The sequence below is a fragment of the Podarcis muralis genome, chromosome 11, assembly GCF_964188315.1.
Source record: "Podarcis muralis chromosome 11, rPodMur119.hap1.1, whole genome shotgun sequence".
In the NCBI taxonomy this organism is placed as follows: Eukaryota; Metazoa; Chordata; class Lepidosauria; order Squamata; family Lacertidae; genus Podarcis; species Podarcis muralis.
Genome location: NC_135665.1, coordinates 51,719,762 through 51,735,354, shown reverse-complemented (window position 1 = coordinate 51,735,354; position 15,593 = coordinate 51,719,762). Strand labels below are relative to the sequence as shown.

At 42.6% G+C, this 15,593-nt stretch overlaps 1 protein-coding gene across 1 annotated transcript in view; it reads right to left on the bottom strand.

Moving 5' to 3' along the window:
• ALPK2 (alpha kinase 2) overlaps positions 1–15,593 on the bottom strand; it is a 68,330-nt gene that overhangs the window by 27,950 nt on the left and 24,787 nt on the right.

Sequence of the window (15,593 nt, the reverse complement as noted above, 5' to 3'; positions counted from 1 at the left end):
AGTTAGCAGAACTGCTAGATCAAACAGCAGATTGGTAATATGTTCTATAATATATGCTGAGCTCTGTGTTTCTGGCAGTGTCTACCTATATTACTTTTAAAAATGCTAAGTATCATAGTTTCAGTCAGCAAAGTTTCAAAATGTAGAGACAATGCCTTCAGAAGGCTGAGGTTTTGATGCCATCATGGTTCAGATGAAGAGCAGCAGTTCCTGATTAAGCAGAAAGGATGTGGTCAGCAGAAACCATACATGCTCATCCACCTACCTGCTTCCCATGGTGTCAAGAACATGCTTCTCCCCTGACCTCAGTTATATAACTGAGTTACGTAATTCCTGCCATTATTATTCATCGATGTTATTGTCAAAGCTATGATAAAGAAGTAGTAAAATATCCATCCCTGAACACAGGTGGAAAATGTTGACAAGTGGCCCTGAGAAGCAAGAGTATGAACATACTCAAGGCAATCCTGAGGTTTGTAGAAGTGCAAAGAATCTTCAGCATAAAGAGGGCAACTCCCAACCCCATCAATTTAAAAAGGGACTGAACATGCCCAACAGGCATGAAATATTTGCTGCTGATTGTAAAAGAAAACTGGAAACTGGAATGCACTGCTTGGGCTCCTTACAGGTTGTGGTCTAAAAGGGCTGAGTGTGAAATATTTAGCTCTGGCATACCTTTATTTGGGGAAGTCAAATAAATGGTGGAGAAGATGCTCCACCAGTTTATCATCACAAATACAATGCCTTAATTCGTAAGGCGTTTTTTTATACAGGTAGTTTGCACCTTATATTTATTATACTTGTGCGATCGCAGTTATGTGTAGATGGGGTGGCTAAAAAAGGGGGGGGTGGAGGAAACGCACCCTCCATTTGCTTTTCTTCCTGCCCCCTACCACACCTGCAATCACGGGCTTCTTTGGCTTTGGGAAGTAACTGCAAGGGCTCTGGTGGGATCCCAGAGCCCTTGCTCTTCCTTCCCAGAGCTGGGCAAGCAAGGGTGCCAACTCCTGGGAACTGAGCCCTCCAACATCCCAAAAAATCAGGGGGTGGAGAAGGCCAAGCACAGAGCTGAGCACAGCACGGCTTCAGTGGCCAGCTCCTTCTCTTCCTCCTGCCATGGAAGGGAAGAAGGGTTGAAGCAGCCCCTTGCTGGTGGTGGCAGCGGCAGCAACAGGAGCTACCGACCATTGAAGCCACCCTGCTGCCACATTTGGCTTCACCTCCTGGCTCCTCCCAACACCCTGATGTTGTGCATGCAACGTCACCCCCCTCCATTGCCCTGGCATGTTGATGTCTCTGTGGACAAGCAGCCTTACTCCTTGTAGGAGGGGTGGTTCTAGGGCTGCCTGATTTTCAGCATTTTTGCATCTACACATTGACCCTTGTGTAAGAAGCGAGTTACCTGTCTTTGCCTCTGAGGGTATTATTGAAACTGGAGGGCCTCCTATTAGAAGATATGGGAAATTCTGTTCTGCCATTCTCAAACTTGTGAATTTGGTCTAATCTTGGCCTAATCAAGGAGTGAAATTAAGGTTCTCCACAGCTGATAGTTAAGTCAGAACTAAATGTTTCTTTTTCTTTTTTAAAAAATTCTGTTACTGTTGCAGTTCAATCATGCCTATGACTGTAGGAATCTCTGCCTAGTGAAGGAAAGGACTCTAAGTTAAAGGGAAAAAATCTTGTTATATTGAGCCTTTCTAGCTCAGATGAAACCAGAGTTATTTATATGAACATTCTTAGTATGAATAGGTTTAAATCTCTCCTTATTTGCCTCTTTGTCCACCAGGAAGAATGTCCATGCTGCTACATCTGTATATTCAGTAACTAATCTGTATAGTCCTCCTCCTCCTAGCCAGTTATTACTAAGCAATCTCCTCTGCTGAGAATGAATCAAAAGGGATTTGTGCTTTTGCTCAGAGTCCAGCCAATCCTGTTACAGCTTAATCACACTTGAAATGTGCCTTCTGAATTGAACATGCTTGCAGTATGACTTTTTCCCAACATTGAGGACAGCCTGTTGAAAACCTGTTAATCTGGGAGACTGATCTATTGGGAAACTGAATTACTCAGTCTAATAACATCTTCATCTCATCAAAATAAGAAAAGGGGCACAGGAAGAGATTAGCTGATAGGATTTCCTGAAAGAATATTATGCCATGGTTGTGGAATTTAGCTCTCTAATATTCAGGATATGTGAACTGGCCTCTCTTACTGCCCTTTAAGCTGCACTGTGATTTTTTTTTGTTCCCTACGATTTTGTCAATGATGTCACAGTGCAACATCTGCTGTAGTGATGTCATGGACGCCCACAAAGAAAATGACAAAGGGTGGTGGTAATCTGATTAAAAGGCAGCAAGGGCAAATGAGCCTTGGACAGTGAGGGTGAAGAACAAAATTGTGCCAAAAAGCTACAGCCAGGAGCAAAAACAAAAGCAGTGCCAAGCATCATCAAGACAGCATAAACATTCAGCAAGATAAATATATAAATAAATATTTTGTTCCTGGCATCCGAATGGAGTGCGCTTCTGGGGGGTGTGTGACATAAAACCTCTGTGTTAGCAGCACCTAAGTGACCTCCCGGTGCACAAAGCCTGAGCAGTGTGTATGGAGGTCCTGGGCTGCCCAGATGTCTTTTTGTTGTTGTTAAAAAGTGTGGCACTTACTGTAACAAATTCATGATGAGTACCAGCACCTATTTTTCTAGAAAAAAGCACTTCCTATATCTGCTACAGTGGGTTGGATGAGGTCAAGGACTTGCCTATTATCAGTTACACTGTTCACTGGCACAAGTTATTGGAGAAAATATATCACTGATCTGTTAAAAAAAAGAAAGTAGCAACTAATTTGTGTGTCAGAAGATAGATTTTTATTCATTTATTTTGCTTTTTAAGGTAAAAGAGTTCCTGATTTCTTAGTGACAAGCCAAAGGAGCAAACCATACTTTCTAAGGCAAATGTGGAAGATACTGTTGGAGAAGTTTGATTATTTTGATAGTTTTGTTTTTATTTTTGTATGTTTTATTATGGTTAATGGTTACTTACTAAAACTGAAACTGGAAATTGGTATGATGGGATTGAACTGGACTTGTAAGTTATTCTACTCATTGATGCAACTGCAAGGCTTCGATAAAGTTGCTTTTTATTGATTTATGCTTGATTTTGTTTTATTTATCATCACATTTGTTGTCTCGCGTCCCTCTCCCCTGCTTTGCACTGTGTTGACCCATGGTTATAAGCAGTAAATGTGAACTGAGTGGCATTATTTTCCTATGGTAGCTTGAAATATCAGATGTAATATCCAAATATAAATGAGCACACTGCACGATGGCCCAAATTCAGGAGTGACGTGAATAGCAGTATGTGATACATGCTGGTAAGTTGGTATAACTTACACATCAAGGGTGTGGAAGGACAGCAGGTTGCAGAAAGTACATTAGCCATGGGGAAAGAAGGTAAACAGAATTAGCTTCTTATGACATAGCCATATGGAAATTCCCATTTCCATAGCTGGAAGGAGTTGGCGCTAGAGAGAACAGCTGCCTTCCCAGCTGCCTGAGAAAATGCAGGGTGGGGAACAAAGAAGGGTCCTTGGTTTGGTGGCAGAGTGTATGATTTGCAGATGAAGAAAGACTGCAAGTAGACAGACTGTGAAAAATCTCTGCCCGAAGGCTTGGAGAGCTGCTGCCTGTACAGACGAAGCAGTACAGTGGTACCTCGGGTTAAGTACTTAATTTCTTCCGGAGGTCCATACTTAACCTGAAACTGTTCTTAACCTGAAGCACCACTTTAGCTAATGGGAACTCCTGCTGCTGCTGCACCGCCGGAGCACGATTTGTTCTCATCCTGAAGCAAGGTTCTTAACCTGAAGCACTATTTCTGGGTTAGCGGAGTCTGTAACCTGTAGTGTATGTAACCTGAAGCGTATGTAACCTGAGGTACCGCTGTATTTATTTTTTTCTTCAATTAAAAAAATATATTTTCTGGGTGCCTTACAAATAAAACAAAATATAGAACCAAAGAAACGAAAAAGCTGGTAAAAGCAATAAAAAGCAGCATACATAAAATGACAATTAAAATGCCTTTGACGCGGGTCATTCTGATGAGAGCTTTGCAAAAGCAGGACACCATCGCCGTGAAGACTCTTTCCCCATTATCACCTGAGATGGCAGAGTTACTAAAATGAAGATATCTGAAGATTATTGTACTGTGCAGGCGAGCTTATTTTAAAGAATGACACTTGGGTTTCAGACCATTTAAGACTTCAAAGGCAAGCACCGCCGCCATTATTCTTTTTTATACCTTCTCTTATAACTCTGGAACTTGTCGTAACCCAGTTAGATTGATGGGCAGCAGTAGGTTCATGAAGACTGTTACTCACAGTCCATAATTAACTGGTGGAATTCACTAATCACAGTGCATAGTGATGGCAACAAATTTAGACAGACTTTTTAAAAAAATGATATAAAGTTATGGTTCTATAGCCATAATACATCAATAGAATCCCCAGTGCCAAGGAGCAGTGTACATGTGAATACCAAATGTTGGGGTTAAACAACTGGGGAGAGCTGTTGCCTTCATGCCCTTCCACGGAACATCTGGTTCGTCTCTGCTGGAAACTGAAACTGAATACTGAACAAGTCAGACATTTGGTCTAACCCCTTCCCGTCCTTCCCCTTATTATATTTCTAAGACCATTTAATGCAATGTAACCCAACGCCCACTACCACTGCTTTCTGCTGCGTCAGAGGGGCCAAGTCAGAAGGTAGAAGCATCGCAATCACAGAGGACAGTACTCAGTGAAACATTTTAAGAAGGGAATTGACCAACTGGAGCATGTCTATTTTTTTTTTTTTTATAATTTTTTATTGCGTTTCTTTCCATATATTCACAAAGTTAAGAACGTACAAGAGCCACAAACAAGAAACAAGTTTTGAGAGTAAAGAAGAAAATAACATAACAAAAAAGAAAAAGAAAAAGAAAATATATGCTTGTCCAGTCAACTTTCCATAATTTATCACTGTCAGTTAGACCTCCTCAAATCTTCCAGGCCCTGTGTTCCCTGTAATACAATATCCATGTCAGCAATTTGTTACCTTATTTCACAACTCAATGTATCTTTCAATTATTATGTTTCCAATTTCCCAAAGTTGTAGTTCCATTCCAATTCCTTTCACAATAAACATAATATATTTGTTTCAAATTGTCTCTTCTTTTTTGTTATAACTTACTTTAACTTTTACCTACTCAATTTACAGGAGCGTAACGTTTCCTAATCGTGCACCATCTTAACATTCAAACAACTTATAATGTTTTTGCAAATAGTCTTTAAATTTTTTCCAGTCCTCCTCTATTGTTTCCTCGCTCAGATCTCGAATTCTGCCAGTCATTTCAGCTAGTTCCATATAGTCCATCAATTGCGTCTGCCAGTCTTCCAGAGTGGGTAGATCTTGTGTCTTCCAATGCTTTGCGATGAGAATTCTTGCTGCTGTAGTTGCGTACATAAACAAAGTTCTATCCTTCTTTAACACCTTTCGGTCCACCATGCCCAGAAGGAAGGCTTCCGGTTTCTTAGGAAAGGTATATCTAAATACCTTTTTCAGTTCATTGTAAATCATTTCCCAGAAGGCCTTCACTTTTGGACAGGTCCACCAGAGGTGAAAGAATGTCCCTTCTGCCTCTTTACATTTCCAACATTTATTATCAGACAGGTGGTATATCTTAGCTAACTTGACTGGGGTCATGTACCACCGGTATACCATTTTCATAATATTCTCTTTCAAGGCACTACATGCCGTAAACTTCATACCGGTGCTCCATAACCTTTCCCAGTCCTCAGCCATAATGTTGTGCCCAACATCCTGTGCCCATTTTATCATGGCAGATTTAACTGTCTCATCCTGTGTGTTCCATTTAAGCAGCAAATTATACATTCTTGAAAGTACCTTAGTCTTTGGCTCTAACAGTTCCGTCTCTAATTTCGATTTTTCCACCTGGAAACCAACTTTTTTATCCATTTTAAATACCTCTTGAATTTGAGCATAATGAAGCCAGTCTCGCACCTTACTTTTTAAATTATCCTGGCTCTGCAGCTTCCAATTGTCTCCAGTTCTTTCAATTAATTCCCAATATTTTGGCCAATAGGCCTCCATATTGGGTCTTTTTCGAGCCTTGGCCTCCACCGGTGATAGCCACCTCGGGGTCTTACCTTCTAATAGGTCTTTGTATTTCATCCAGACGGCAAAAATTGCTTTTCTGACAATATGGTTTTTAAACAATTTATGGGCTTTCACCTTGTCGTACCACAAATATGCATGCCAACCAAAGACATTGTCAAACCCTTCCAGATCTAGGACATCAGTGTTCTCCAGCAGAAACCAATCCTTCAGCCAGCAGAAGGCTGCAGCTTCATAATACAACCTCAAGTCCGGCAGGGCAAACCCCCCTCTATCTTTCGAGTCAGTTAGTATTTTAAATTTTATTCGGGGCTTTTTGCCCTGCCAGACAAACCTAGATATGTCCTTCTGCCATTTTCCAAAACATTCCACTCTGTCCACGATCTGTAGGGCTTGAAACAGAAATAACATTTTCGGCAAAACATTCATCTTTATAGCTGCAATTCGACCTGACAAGGTGAGTTTCAATCTTGACCAACTTTCCAAATCTTTTTTGATTTCCAACCAACATTTTTCATAGTTATCTTTAAATAAATTCAAATTCCTAGCAGACAAATGCACCCCTAGGTATTTCACTTTTTTAACCACACTTAACTCTGTTTCTTTCTGATACCCCTCTGTTTCTGTAAGTGTCAAATTCTTAGCCAAAACCTTGGTTTTTTGCTTGTTCAACTTAAATCCCGCCACCCGACCAAACTCAGAGATAAGTTCTAAAACTCTTTTTGTGCTAGATTCTGGCTCCTGTAATGTTAAAACTAGGTCATCTGCGAAAGCTTTCAGTTTATATTGTTTCACTCCGACCTCTATTCCTTGTACCAACCGGTCCTGCCTAATCATATTCAGCAACACCTCCAGGACTGAAATAAATAAAAGAGGGGATAGAGGGCACCCCTGTCGTGTCCCTTTTTCAATTTTAAATTCCTCCGTCACCACATTGTTCACTATCAGTTTTGCTTTTTGCTCTGAATAAATTGCTTCTATTCCATTTTCAAACCCCCGCCCCACTCCCATCCCTGCCAAGTTTTTCTTCATAAACATCCAGGAAATGTTGTCAAAAGCTTTCTCCGCATCAATAAAAATTAGAACCGCCCTTGTGTTCCTCTTGGTCTGCAAAAGCTCCAAAATGTCAATAATGTTCCTGGTGTTATCAAACATATGTCTGCCAGGGAGAAAGCCTGCTTGGTCCTTATGAATTACTTCATTTAGTACCTTTTTGAGTCTATTTGCCAAAATGTCTGCAAATATTTTGTAATCCACATTCAGGAGTGAGATGGGACGGTAGTTCCTAAGCTGAGTCTTTTCAGTTTCTGACTTAGGTATCAATGTGATGAATGCTTCTTTCCACGTTTCCGGTGCCTTCCTCCCCTCCATAATCTGGTTGCATACCTCCATCAAAGGTTGTATCAAATAGTCCTTCAAAGTCTTATAATATTTGGAGGTAAGCCCATCCGGGCCTGGAGATTTGCCAAGTTGCATGTTCTGAATGGCGCCTTCAATTTCCTGTTGAGTTATTTTACAGTTCAAGATTGATCTTTTATCTTGACTTATTTTTGATAATCCATTTGTCTTTAAAAATTGGTTTATCTCAAACTCTTTCTGCGGCCCCTGAGCATAAAGTTCTTTAAAATATCTACGGAAACACTTCCTGATTTCTTCTGGTTTCTGAACCATTCTTCCATCAACCTCTAGATTTGTAACCGTATTTAACTTTTGTCTTTTTTTCAGCTGCCATGCTAGCAGCTTTCCACATTTATTTGCTGATTCAAACGATCTCTGCTTCATTTGTTTAATTTTCCATTCAATCTCTTGGTTAATCAATTTCGAGTATTGTGCTTGATGGAATTTGATTTCTCTCAGCACCTCCTTTGACTTTGGTTTAGTTCTCAATTTTTTCTCTCCTTCGCTTATTTTCTCCAAGATTTTCTCCTTCTTACCATTCCAGAATGTCTAGAGGAAGGCGACCAACCAAGATGGGGCAGGGTTCAGAAACCAAGTCCAAATAGGAGTGGTTGAAAACACTGGGTATGTTTAGTCTGGAGAAGAAAATATTAAGGGGGATGTTGTAGTTGCCTTCAAATACTGTATCTGAAGGGCTATACACATTGAAAATGGAGCAGATTTGTTCTCCATGGTACCTCTGGTTGTGAACAGTATCCGTTCTGGAGGCCCGTTCACAACATGAAAGGAATGCAACCCACAGCGGTGCGTCTACACACGCGCGGGTTGCGATTCACCGCTTCTGCGTATGACATCATTTTGTGCGTCTGCGCAGGCGCGAGTGGTGAAACCCGGAAGTAACTCTTTCCGGTACTTCCGGGTTGCCATGGGATGTAACCTGAAGCGGATGTAACCTGAGGTATGACTGTACTAGAATGAATGTGAGGGAATTGCAAGGAAGTGGATTTAAACTGAACCTTTTTAGGATTTTTTTAACAGTAAGAGCTGTTTGACAGTGGAACAAACTGCCTCAAGAGATGACGGGCTCTCCATCTCTAGGGGTATTTAAGCAGAGAATGGGAGGCCATTCTCAGAGTTCATGCAGTTGCATTCTGTACTGCAGGTCATGCACTGAGAAGGATGCTTTGACTAGATGCCTTCCAGGCTCCCTCCCAACTCTTTGATTCTATGACTGAAGCTGTATGCTTCAGCAAGGGCAGAAAAAGTTAGGGCAAACAAGCAAGGGAAAAGCAATAGCGACCAGGCAGGATGCAAGTCCGACAAGAACCTAGGAAAGACTTGGAAATGGTCAGAGGAGACCAAGTCATAAGAGACTGAGGGAGAAACAAGAAGGTTCAAAGATACACTCAATGTGAAGCACACACAAAGTGAAGCAAAGCCAACAAGTTCTTTGCAGCAGCAACAACCTTTCCGTGATTTATTTTATAGGAACTATTGTGAAAATGGAGTGAAAGGAAGCACAGAATCTCATGGGCAAAACTACAGGTTGTGTGGTCCAGTGCTTTCTTTTAAAAATTAAAGCGGCTTCAGGAAGTGGAAAATTCAGGGTCAAGGAAGGGGATGCTTAATCCTTTTTCTCCTGGTTTTCCGCTGTTCAGAATACACACACTTCTCCAAGCAAGCACCACCAATATTTTGGCATTATGTTAAAGTCTGGCTTGCTTGCATTTCAAAAAATGCTCCAAATCTGAAGATTAAAAGGTGGAAGCTACACAGCGTGCTTTGCAACCGAAATGAGATTTGAACTCATGCCTTAGTTCAGATCTATCCATCCTTGCTGCAACTGGGTTCAGTGATGCCTGACAGACTGATGCAAACTGCAGACAACTGCGATTACAAATGACAATTCATCCAGATCAGAGAAAAGGTAGAAACTCAGGCCTCAGGGGTGTTCATGTGAGAGGGGAAGGTGAAAGCTTCACCCTAGGGATTGGCAACTATATATAGAGCAAAGGCCCACTCTTGCCACTTTCATGGATGTCAGGGAACTGACATTGGCTCAGAGGCGAGAAATAGAAGGGCAGTTGTGTTACAGGGAGCCTCTGAAAATCTCGCGAAGCAGTTCCTCTTCCGGGGAGGAGGAGAGCCCCACCTCCAGTGGGGAAGAGGTGCAAGGACCAGAGGATGCTAGTTAGAGTCTTAACACTGCTCCTGAGCAAGCCGGACAGGAGGGAAACACGCCCTTGCCATCACCCATCCTGTGCAGTAGTCTGAGGTGCAGAGAGGGGCGGAGACGGTTGGGGGTAGCGAAACTTTTATGCTGGGGGAGGTACAAAAAAAGACCACTCCCGGATTCTGTTAGCGTTTGAGCCAGACATGAGCTTTGGGGCTCTTCGCTGTAAATAGTTTGCACCAAAATAAAGCCTGTAAAACACAGGTCGCAGTCCTGCCTGGTTACTCTCGAGCAACTGCAACAGCACCCGACAACTCCCATCCCCGGTTTTCACCCTTGTCCAGTGTCAGCCAAGCCCCTGTAGCTTAAATGCTCCTTAAAATAAAACACTGCTTCTAATGGGACACCTGTCCTGGATTAGCTACAATAAATCAATATTTGTATTTATTTCAGCTCCTCTAGGGAGATGGACGAGAAACATTTTTTAAATAATTCAAGAGCTTGCTTGAGTGGCACTAAGTGTGAAAGGCAGGAGAAACCAGAAGAGACCTGACTCTATGGGCTTTGTAGGTCCCCAAGGGGCTGGTGTTTGGTATGATCTTGATCTCCAGCCTTCATGCCACATTATGAAAATTGTTGTTTAGTCGTTTAGTCGTGTCCGACTCTTCGTGACCCCATGGACCAGAGCACGCCAGGCACCTCTGTCCTCCACTACTTCCCGCAGTTTGGTCAGACTCATGCTGGTAACCTCGAAAACACTATCCAACCATCTCGTCCTCCGTCGCCCCCTTCTCCTTGTGCCCTCCATCTTTCCCAGCATCAGTGTCTTCTCCAGGGAGTCTTCTCTTCTCATGAGGTGGCCAAAGTACTGGAGCCTCAGCTTCACGATCTGTCCTTCCAGTGAGCACTCAGGGCTGATTTCCTTAAGAATGGATGCGTTTGATCTTCTTGCAGTCCATGGGACTCTCAAGAGTCTTCTCCAGCACCATAATTCAAAAGCATCAATTCTTCGGCGATCAGCCTTCTTGATGGTCCAGCTCTCACTTCCATACATCACTACTGGGAAAACCATGGCTTTAACTATACGGACCTTTGTTGGCAAGGTGACGTCTCTACTTCTCAAGATGCTGTCTAGGCCTGTCATTGCCCTTCTCCCAAGAAGGAGGCGTCTTTTAATTTCGTGGCTGCTGTCACCATCTGCAGTGATCATGGAGCCCAAGAAAGTAAAATCTCTCACTGCCTCCATTTCTTCCCCTTCTATTTGCCAGGAGGTGATGGGACCAGTGGCCATGATCTTCGTTTTTTTGATGTTGAGCTTCAGACCATATTTTGCGCTCTCCTCTTTCACCCTCATTAAAAGTTTCTTTAATTCCTCCTCACTTTCTGCCATCAAGGTTGTGTCATCTGCATATCTGAGGTTGTTGATATTTCTTCCGGCAATCTTAATTCCAGCTTGGGATTCATCCAGCCCAGCCTTTCGCATGATGTATTCTGCATATAAATTAAATAAGCAGGGAGACAAAATACAGCCTTGTCGTACTCCTTTCCCAATTTTGAACCAATCAGTTGTTCCATATCCAGTTCTAACTGTAGCTTCTTGTCCCACATAGAGATTTCTCAGGAGACAGATGAGGTGATCAGGCACTCCCATTTCTTTAAGAACTTGCCATAGTTTGCTGTGGTCGACACAGTCAAAGGCTTTTGCATAGTCAATGAAGCAGAAGTAGATGTCTTTCTGGAACTCTCTAGCTTTCTCCATAATCCAGCGCATGTTTGCAATTTGGTCTCTGGTTCCTCTGCCTCTTCTAAATCCAGCTTGCACTTCTGGGAGTTCTCGATCCACATACTGCTTAAGCCTTCCTTGTAGAATTTTAAGCATAACCTTGCTAGCGTGTGAAATGAGTGCAATTGTGCGGTAGTTGGAGCATTCTTTGGCACTACCCTTCTTTGGGACTGGGATGTAGACTGATCTTCTCCAATCTTCTGGCCACTGCTGAGTTTTCCAAATTTGCTGGCATATTGAGTGTAACACCTTAACAGCATCATCTTTTAAAATTTTAAATAGTTCAGCTGGAATACCATCACTTCCACTGGCCTTGTTATTTGCAGTGCTTTCTAAGGCCCATTTGACTTCACTCTCCAGGATGTCTGGCTCAAGGTCAGCAACCACACTACCTGGGGTGTACGAGACATCCATATCTTTCTGGTATAATTCTTCTGTGTATTCTTGCCACCTCTTCTTGATGTCTTCTGCTTCTGTTAGGTCCTTACCACTTTTGTCCTTTATTATGGTAATCTTTGTACGAAATGTTCCTTTCATATCTCCAATTTTCTTGAACAGATCTCTGGTTCTTCCCATTCTGTTGTTTTCCTCTATTTGTTTGCATTGCTCGTTTAAGAAGGCCTTCTTGTCTCTCCTTGCTATTCTTTGGAAATCTGCATTCAATTTCCTGTATCTTTCACTATCTCCCTCGCATTTTGCTTGCCTTCTCTCCTCCGCTATTTGTAAGGCCTCGTTGGACAGCCACTTTGCTTTCTTGCATTTCCTTTTCATTGGGATGTTTTTCGTTGCTGCCTCCTGTACAATGTTGCGAGCCTCCATCCATAGTTCTTCAGGCACTCTGTCCACCAAATCTAAATCCTTAAACCTGTTCCTCACTTCCACTGTGTATTCATAAGGGATTTGACTTAGATTGTATCTTACCGGCCCAGTGGTTTTTCCTACTTTCTTCAGTTTAAGCTTGAATTTTGCTATAAGAAGCTGATGATCTGAGCCACAGTCAGCTCCAGGTCTTGTTTTTGCTGACTGTATAGAGCTTCTCCATCTTTGGCTGCAGAGAATATAATCAATCTGATTTCGATGCTGCCCATCTGGTGATGTCCATGTGTAGAGTCGTCTCTTGTGTTGTTGGAAAAGCGTGTTTGTGATGACCAGCTTGTTCTCTTGACAGAACTCTATTAGCCTTTGCCCTGCTTCGTTTTGATCTCCAAGGCCAAACTTGCCAGTTGTTCCTTTTATCTCTTGCCTCCCTACTTTAGCATTCCAATCCCCTATAATGAGAAGAACATCCTTCTTTGGTGTCACTTCTATAAGGTGTTGTAAGTCTTCATAGAATTGGTCAATTTCAGTTTCTTCAGCACCAGTAGTTGGTGCATAAACTTGGATTACTGTGATGTTAAAAGGTCTGCCTTGGATTCGTATCGAGATCATTCTATCATTTTTGAGATTGCATCCCAGTACAGCTTTCGCCACTCTTTTGTTGACTATGAGGGCCACTCCATTTCTTTTACGGGTTTCTTGCCCACAGTAGTAGATGTGATGGTCATCCGAACTGAATTCGCCCATTCCCGTCCATTTTAGTTCACTGATGCCCAGGATGTCAATATTTATTCTTGCCATCTCATTTTTGACCACCTCCAACTTACCCAGGTTCATGGTTCTTACATTCCAGGTTCCTATGCAATATTTTTATTTACAGCATTGGACTTTCCTTTCGCTTCCAGGCATATCCGCAACTGAGCGTCCTTTCGGCTTTGGCCCAGCCGCTTCATCAGCTCTGGATCTACTTGTACTTGCCCTCCGCTCTTCCCCAGTAGCATGTTGGACGCCTTCCGACCTGAGGGGCTCATCTTCCAGCGTCATAACTTTTATATGCCTGTTGTCTTTGTCCATGGAGTTTTTTTGGCAAGGATACTGGAGTGGCTTGCCGGTTCCTCCTCCAGGTGGATCACGTTTGGTCGAAACTCTCCACTATGACCTGTTCATCTTGTGTGCCCTGCTTGGCGTAGTTCATAGCTTCTCTGAGTTCTTCAAGCCCCTTCGCCACGGCAAGGCAGTGATCCATGAAGGGGTTATGAAAATTAGTAAGTATGAAAAATCAGGGGTGACACCAGAAAAATATACATATGGGGCTGGGCATAGGGATGGTGGGCAGAAAGAGGAAAGTACATTTTGGCAGAGAGATTCTTTTTTTTTAACAATTGCTTCATTTCTGAAAGAGAAATAAAGCTACAATATATTAAGGTTACATTGGATAATACATAAAGGATAATACATGACTGTGATCTTGGATTAAGTAAGTAAAGCTATTTTAAACTTACTTCAGAGTGTGATCTGTTTCATTGCATGTGGGTAGAAGGGGGGGAGGGCAAGCTGTCTCAAGCAGTTGGTGTGGAATGAATGAAGGTTTAATATCCTATTCCTTGAATCAGGTAGTCATTCAAACGGATGAGTCTTTCAGTAGAAAATTGTTCTCTATAAAACAGGACACACATCCACTTCTCCCACCACAGAACAACCGTTTCTGACTGCGTGAACATGTGACGTAGCCTTGTTCCACTCATTATTTCATTTCCTTAAAAGAGCAGTTCTCAATATCTATTTCTTGGCACACTTGTGGAAGCTGGGCATATACCCAACATGAGATTATCTCAAACAAATATGATCAAAACCACTTTTGAGTGAAGCAGAATGGAGAGTGGGATGCATATCCTTTTCAGTGAGAAAAAGGTGTTTGCGTGTTCATCCTTTTTTGCTTCCTTGCAACTCCCTCACATTGTGACCAGCAGAGACCAGCTGTATCTAGAGAGCAATAGCACCTCAAAGGATGTCTGAAAGCAGTCAAAATGAGCTTGCAACAAGGTTGAAGAACACAGCATGACTAGCCTAACAATAACAAATGCTGCGTTTTATTGGGGTGTGTGTTCTTGTTCTTGTTTTTCTCTTGAATATGCATTTTGCGGTTTTATATTGTGGTTTTATCCTGTGAACTGACCTGAGACCTGCAGGTATAGGGCATTCATTCATTCATTCATTCAATAATAATGTAAAACCTTGCATAGTAAAATTCTTGACAAAAGATTTTGGGATTAATAAAGCAATAATTAAATTCTTTATGAATGTTCCGTCTGACAGCTGTTTGTTCAGTTGCCCAAAATGATGTATTTGATTCCTTGAAGACAGCTGCCCTGGCTTCTGTCTTAACAGCTATCCCACTTTCTTTCATAATTAAAATTCTTCTTCCTCCCTTGTCCTCATCTAACCCTCTTCTCACTCCAGTCTTCACAGGGTCCCATTGAATTACTGAAGGCTGCCTTTTTGATTGGTTAGAAGGACAGATCCTGAAGCTGAGGCTCCAATACTTTGGCCACCTCATGAGAAGAGAAGACTCCCTGGAATAGACTGGCACAAGGAGAAGGGGGCGACAGAGGATGAGATGGTTGGACATTGTTCTTGAAGCTACCAGCATGAGTTTGACCAAGCTGCGGGAGGCCGTGAAAGACAGGAGTGCCTGGCGTGCTCTGGTCCATGGGGTCACAAAGAGTCCGACACGACTAAACGACTAAACAACAACAACATTGGAGACAGTCTGCCAGTCCTTAACTTGGTTCGATCTCAATTCCCCCCCCAAGGGGTTAATCAAAAAATATTTGATGTTTTCTCAACCCCCTAGAAAAATAAGGCCACGGTACAAGCTTTTCTTTATGTACCTGTGGAATCAGTGGAGAAGGCTGGTTCATTTGGGCAAGTGGGACACAGTCCCACCAAACACAGTCTGCCCTCAGCCAGCCTCCACCTCCCTGCCTCCTTCCTTACAGCTGGCTGTGTCCTGGCTGTGGCTATCAGCCTCCTTCTCTCCCCCCCCCCCTCCCCAGTGTTGCTTTTGTGGAATTCAACAGAGTAGGATGGGGATGGAGCCAGAATTAGTTGGCTTTGTCTACTACTAGCCCTGATTCCGTCTGCAACCAGCTCTGGCTGCACCTACTGTTGGACTTCTTGCCTCCCACTCAACCAATCCCAATGAGACCCAACCTTCATGGTATGGTGTTAACCCATTGATTACCTTGGCA